The following is a 7,227-nucleotide window of genomic DNA, read 5'->3' on the forward strand; positions in this document are numbered from 1 at the left end:
GGAGACGATGGAGGAGCTGAAGCCGGTCATCTCAGCAACTTAACAGTCTTCTTTAACAGTCAATTAACGACAAGGGCAAATCAGTCGAGAATTCAAAGTATAGGGGTATACCAGTTTAAAAAAAAAAGTGAAGGACAAAACTGATTTAGGTATAAACTACAGGGTGTCACAAGTATTTACTCCTTTTTTTTATAAGGTTTAGCCGAATTATGCCATAATTCGTCGGCTATAGTTATTTTTTAATTTTTTTATAAGGTTTAGCCGACGAAATATACTATATTTCGTCGGCTATAGTTATTTTTTAATTATTTATTACACACTTTAGCCGACGAATATCTTAAATGTTTCGTCGGCTAAAGTCTGGGAAAAAAACCGACGACATGTTTTTCGTCGGCTAACTGTGGGACTATAGTCGACGAAAAAAAAATTTTGTCGGCTAAAGTCATCACAGACGACCTTTTCCCGATAATCATCGGCTAAGATCTTAGCCGACGAATTAAGTTAACAGGCCGACAAAACTTTTTCGTCGGCTAAAGTGCTTGTCCTGGTAGTGAAGGTAGAGAGCTTGATGACTTGTGTTACTCAATACAACGCGGCAAGGCTTGCATGCACGCATAAAGCTACTCCAGGCACATGTGATCAACGTTTGTCTCATACGGATGCTGAAATTGCAAAGTCGGTCGAACTCCGTCAAACCGGCCTTGGTCAACGTCAAACTACCTTTGAGTCCTTGGAGAACTTGAAGAAGGAGAAAAAGAGGTTGGAGCAGAAAATAACCTCCCTAGACGCGAGTCTTCTACTTTATGACAAAAAACTTGCCGATTTAGTGAAGGAGAAAGTCCAAATCAAGGAGATTCCAGAGTTGTCTGCTGAGGAGCTTGAGGAAGCAAAGAGGTTGAGAGATGATTTTGAAAAGCAGCACAACAACTTCAAAGGCCTAACTTGGATGTGAACGGCCAGTCGTCACTAGCAGCTTATGATTTACTTTGTTCTTTTTGTTTCTCCCTCGATGCATGTAATAAGTCAATTTTGACAATAGAACTTATTATTCAGTATGCTTGTAATAAGTCTATTTTGACAACATAACTTATTAGGCAATAAAGAATTTTATTTTACCATTGGCAAACAAACCCTTTATTTTTATTTTGATGTGATTGAACTCAAGAATATAATTCTCAGGTTGCCTACGTATCCTTCCAAAGAAGGAATCAAGTCATCACGTAGTTCAAGGGTTTTAAAGATGGGGATATTTTTTTTTTGATTGCCTTGTGCATTTTAGGCTCATGCAGGCTAGGAGCATTCTTCACTTGTCTCAAGCGTAGTACTTCTTCAAGAACTTGTCGTTGATTGGGCCAATTCTCAAGCCGTCTTCAGCCACAATTTTGTAGGCACTACTAGGAAAAAAGACATATGCAACGAAAAAAATTGAGTTCGTCGCTTAGGTATTAACCTATGCTACGAAAACCACCTCGTCGCTTAGGTAAACACTTAAGCGATGAAAAAATAACAGTCGCATAAGTTATCACCTAAGCGACGAAAATGTTACCTAAGAGACGAAGACAGTACTTAAGAGACGAAATATTGTTCGTCTCTTAAGTTATGTCTTAGGCGACAAATAAATGAATTTTATCGCAAATTTTTTTACCTGAAGCGACGAAAAATTCTGTTGCCGCATAAGACGTTGCTTATGAGACGAAATTTTATTACTAATACGAGGAAATTTTCGTCGCATAAGTGTTTTCGACTTTATAACTCTTTCCTCGCTGCCCAGATCTAAAACAAAAGAAAATCTTGGTCTTCCCACAGCTGGAACAGATTTTTGATGTTAGTATCGGAAATCATCAAATTCGGACTTCTAAAGCTTTGTCTACCCCTACTCATGAAGCATCACTAGTTTATAGCTTGGTATAATCTCATTCCTCTTCTTTTCACCATTTATGTTTCAAATGATTATAGCTTTGATGATGATGTTGTTTGTTGATGATGTATTGAATTTTGGGTTACCCATTACATTTTAAGTTATTTCTCCTCCTTGTTTAGACCATATATGTTTCCTTCTATTCAAAAAAAAAAAAAAAAAAAAAAACCAATATTTTCCGGTGAAGAATTCTGGTGGTACCGGTTACTTGTTGGCAGTAGTCTATATATATATATTTTGGTTGGTTATATATATATTTTGGTTTATATATATATGCAAAGAATGTAAGAATGGTTAAATTCTTACATTCACGTTTAACCTTAGAAATCCCGTTCGAGAATGATTTTGGTTTGGCAACAGACTAAAATGGTTCTTGAATTGTCCCATTTTTGGACAGTTTGGGAGAATAAGACTTTGTTATGTGGTTTGCAGTTCTTTTGTTTTTAGTTTCGATTATGGGTATATATATTTCGACAGAGTCTCCTGTATTGTTCCTCGAGTGCATACTAAGCTTAGATATTCATGCACTTGGGGAACTGTAGGGAGATGCTGCCGAAATTTTATCACATCGAAATCGAAACAAAAGAACAGCAAATTTCTTAACAAAGTCTTATTCTCCTGAATGGGATTAGGACCCTAACCGGAGGCATAAGGTGAAGAAGAAACGAATATTTGTATGATTAATGTTGACTTGTTGCTATATACTTGGTGTTTATTTGTTGTTTCTCTTATGACAGCAGATGCAAAACATGGACAAAACATGGACAAAACCTGAATGTTATACGACAGGTGTCACCACTTGTATATACAGGGAATCTTTGATTTCTTGAGATTTGTTGATTATCATGCTGCCCCAGGAACTGAGTGGCACGAGTGTCCATGTAGAAAATGTATGTGGAACGATTGGCAGACACGACACGGGTATGGAACAACACTTGTCACATTTTGGTATGTGGAAGAATTATACTATATGGATGGAACACGGTGAGGTGGAGGAAAATAATCCTACACAAGCGAAATTTCGAGCAAGTTACATTCATGAAGTTGGGTCATCTAGTGGTACTGCCAACCCTTCTATATACCCCGCTATGAATATGCTACATGATGTTTTCCCGTATGCTTCAAGATATGAAGAAGAGGCAGTTGATGATGATGCCCCCAATGTCAATGAGGCAGTTGACATGTCTGATTATGAGAGGTACAACAGGCTTCTCGAACAAGCCTAGACACCAGTGTATGACGACTGTCCAGTTTCAGTTTTGAGTGTCATCATGTCACAGATGCATTTGAAAGTAAAGCACAGAACGAGTAATGAACATTATGAAGATTATTCAAAGTTTATCAAAACTTTACTTCCTCTTGTAAATAGACTTCCTGAGAGTCATTATAAAACAAAAAAGATCTTGGGCGACCTCGGCCTTGATTATGTGAAGATCCATGCCTGCAAGAATAATTGTGTGTTGTTTTACGGAGATTACAAGCATGTTATTTACTGTCTCGTTTGCAATAGGCTGAGGTATGATGAGGAGGCTTCTTCAGATAAAGGGAAACATGTTCCTATGAAGGTGCTTCGTTATTTCCCGTTAACTCTGAGATTGCAGCATTTGTACATGTCATCGAAGACTGCAGAGGAGATGAGATGGCACGGTCTTCTTAGGGAAGATGACGGTGTTCTGAGACACCCCTCAGATGGGGAGGCTTGGAAATCTTTTGACGCATCAGTTCCTGATTTTGCGGAAGTCGTTCGAAATGTAAGGCTCGGACTAGCAATAGATGGGTTCAATCCAAGCAACAATATGACTCTGTCTCACAGCATTTGGCCTGTTATTTTAATGCCGTACAACTTACCACCGTAGATGTGTATGAAGAAGGAATATAATTTTTTGGCATTGTTAATTCCAGGTCCCAATTCTTCTGGAAAGTGTCTAGATGTGTATTTGAGACCGTTGATTGATGAGCTAAAAGAATTATGGGAAAATGGAATCCCCACTTCTGACAGACATAGTAAAACTTCATTTAGGATGAGAGCAGTCGTGATGTGGACAATTAGCGACTTTCCTGGCTATGGTATGTTATCTTCTCATACCACTCAAGGGTACAAGGCTTGTCCCATCTGCTAAGAGAACGTTGATGCTAGTCGTCACGCGAATAAGATTGTTTACCTGGGTCACCGTAGATGGCTTCCAATGAATCATGAATGGCGGCTTGATGCAGATGCATTTGATGGCAGGGAAGAGCATCGTGAACCACCCCCTATATATTCAGTCTGGGGATGAAATTTTATACAAGTTGAACTCTTTTAATTTTGGATATTTGAGTAGTGATAAAGATGTCTTGGCCTAAAATCCTGTGTGTCCTGCTGCACTTGACAATTTGCATCATAAGAGTATTTTCTTTGAATTCCCTTACTGGTCCACTTTGAGAATTAGACACGACCTAGATATCATGCACATAGAAAAGAATGTTTGTGACAATGTGGTGGGAACAGTTCTCGACATTAAAGACAAGACAAAAGACAGTATCAAAGCGTGGGATGATTTGCAAAAGATGGGCTTACGGCGTCACTTATGGGTAAAATGGATGGCGTCAAAACAAGTGTTTATGTCTATTGCTCCTTACTCGGTGAAGCACGCTTTCAAGCCTAAAGTTTTCAGTTGGTTCAATGATGTTAAGTATCCTGAAGGATATGCAGGAAATATAGCTCGATGTGTTAAGGTGGCGGAACAGAAAATATATGGATTGAAGAGTCATGACTGTCATGTTTTATTGCAACGTCTTCTTCCCGTGGTAATCAGACCATATATGCATCGTGATGTGGTGGAGCCGTTAGTAGCCTTGTCCAGGTTTTGGCAGAGATTATGCAGTAGAGAGCTGAAGAAGTCAGATGTTGTTGAAATGAAATCAGACATTGTCTAAATCCTATGTAAATTGGAGAGGATCTTCCCCCCAACTTTCTTTTCGATCATGGTTCACCTCATGATCCATCTTACCAAACAAGTGCTTCTTACTGGTCCAGTACACTTTACTTGGATGTTTCCCATAAAAATGTATGATTATAACCCTAAATCCCTAATCATACATTATTATTATTTACATATTTTTCCTATATTTTCATTTGTACTAACTATTTTATTTTTAGACAACTTGATGGATATAAAGGTTTTGTTAAAAATAGAGCAAAGCCGGAAGGATCAATAGCTAACGCATACATTGCACATGAGTATGTAACGTATTGCAAATCATATCTCCGTAATACAGACGGCACAGAGGGCCTCGACCTAGTAAGAACACCTACATTCAGCCTCTCAATTGTCTCTGAAGATATAAGAATGTTTGGTAACTTACCTAATTCAGAAATTTTAAGAGAAGATGAGTTATATATGTGAGGCTCATTGGTGGGTACTGCAACACTGTGACGAAGTCAAGGAATATAGAGATGCTCATTTGAGACTTATTCAACTTAAGTATCAGAATAGGCATGAAGAGAGGCATAAGAAAACGTTTCCTGTATATTTCCTAAAATGGGTACGTTTAATCTCCCCATTTCAAAATTTGGGGAAAATTATGCCCTTTTCGATCATAATTTTTAACTTATATATTTTTATTTGTTTATAGGTGACGAGGATGCAAGAACGTCAAGACAAGGATTACTCTCCGCAGTTGCATCATTTGGCGTGTATGCCACAAAGACATAATGTTTATGCGGCTTGTGTGGTCAACGGTGTTAAGTTCCTCACAGAACGACGAGATCAACGCCGAAAGACACAGAACAGTGGCATCATGGTAGTGGGTAAAGATAATGTTGCATACTACAGAATTGTTGTTGCTGTCATCGAACTACTATATCCAGCAGGTATGCTAGTTGTGTTGTTCAAGTGTAGATGGTTCAATACTGACCCAAATTTTCCGAGGAGTACGAAGATGGATCACGGGCTATTATCAGTGAATACATCCACAAGCTGGTATAAGCATGCCCCGTTTGTGTTTGCCATTCAAGCAAAACAAGTGTTTTATCTTGATGATCCGAAAGCTGGTGGGGGTTAGAAAGTAGTTAACATGATGGAGCATAGAAGTATGTTTAACGCAACCACACTTCAAGGGGGCCGGGTAGAACAAAATATTGAGAATGTGGCTATTGAACCATATCTAGAGCCTTTAGGGTTCGATTTCGGTTCACTGCCGTACATCCCATCTAGTGACGACTTCATTAACGATGAAGATGAAGACTCAGATGAAATTCCTGAGGATGATCTAGAAGATCCGGATTACGAGGATAGCGATTGAGTATTAAATTTATTATTAGACCTATTTCGATGTGCATGTGAACATATAACATTGTATTGTAAAACATATGTATTCGAACTGTTAAAAGATTAATTATTAAATAAATGTATTTAATAAAAATATACATCAATTTATTTTGTTGCGACGAAAAAGACTAAATTCGTCGCTACAGACATGTCCTAAGCGACGAAAAAGAGTTATTCGCGTACGAGTTTTGCGCCAAATATTTAGGCCAAAATTCGAATACCTAGATTGGGCCACGAAATAACTAAATTCGTCTCTTGATCTATAACTAAATACCCAAACCCAGTTCGAACTCTATCACGAAATAACTCGCCAAAATCACTGCTTCGACCTCGACCTCGTTCACTGCTTTGACCTCGTTCCCAGAATCACTCGAAACCCTAATCCCTAATCCCTCCCCAGTTTCGAAACCCTAAACCCTAATCCCAATTCGCCTCCTTCGCCTCCCCGGCTTCTCTCCCAAATTTGTCCTCCCAATTTCGACCTCAATCCCAATTCGACTACGCTCTCCCCTCAACCATCTAAATTGAGTTTCAATCCCAAGCATGCCACCATTAACGAAGAAAAGGGCCAGGGAGATTGCGTTTGAGAGATTACGATCGGCTTGTGCAGCTCAATTTGGTTCCGGCACGACGGAGAATACGGCGGGGCTGATGGGAGATGTTGTTGACCAGTCACCGATGGGAGATGGTGAAACGACTCCACCTCCACCACCAGCCTCGATTGCCTCAACAGCTCCCCCACTGGATGAGGACAACATCGACGATGTCACCCCAGAAGCTCAGGCGACGGTGTTTGATGGTTGTAGTGTTCGATGTGGTACTCAAAAGTCCACCGGACCTCCCCTAAAACGCCGACGAGGGTTCGGCAACCTGAACAAGGTCAAACGAATTGTGAAATGCACCGGCTTGATCGAAATTGTGTATGACGACTTCATTAGAGGACCGTCTTCATCATCAGTGAACAGCCTCCTGGTCAATAGCATTGGTTGCATAATTCGA

The sequence above is a fragment of the Fragaria vesca genome, linkage group LG5 (assembly GCF_000184155.1).
Source record: "Fragaria vesca subsp. vesca linkage group LG5, FraVesHawaii_1.0, whole genome shotgun sequence".
In the NCBI taxonomy this organism is placed as follows: Eukaryota; Viridiplantae; Streptophyta; class Magnoliopsida; order Rosales; family Rosaceae; genus Fragaria; species Fragaria vesca.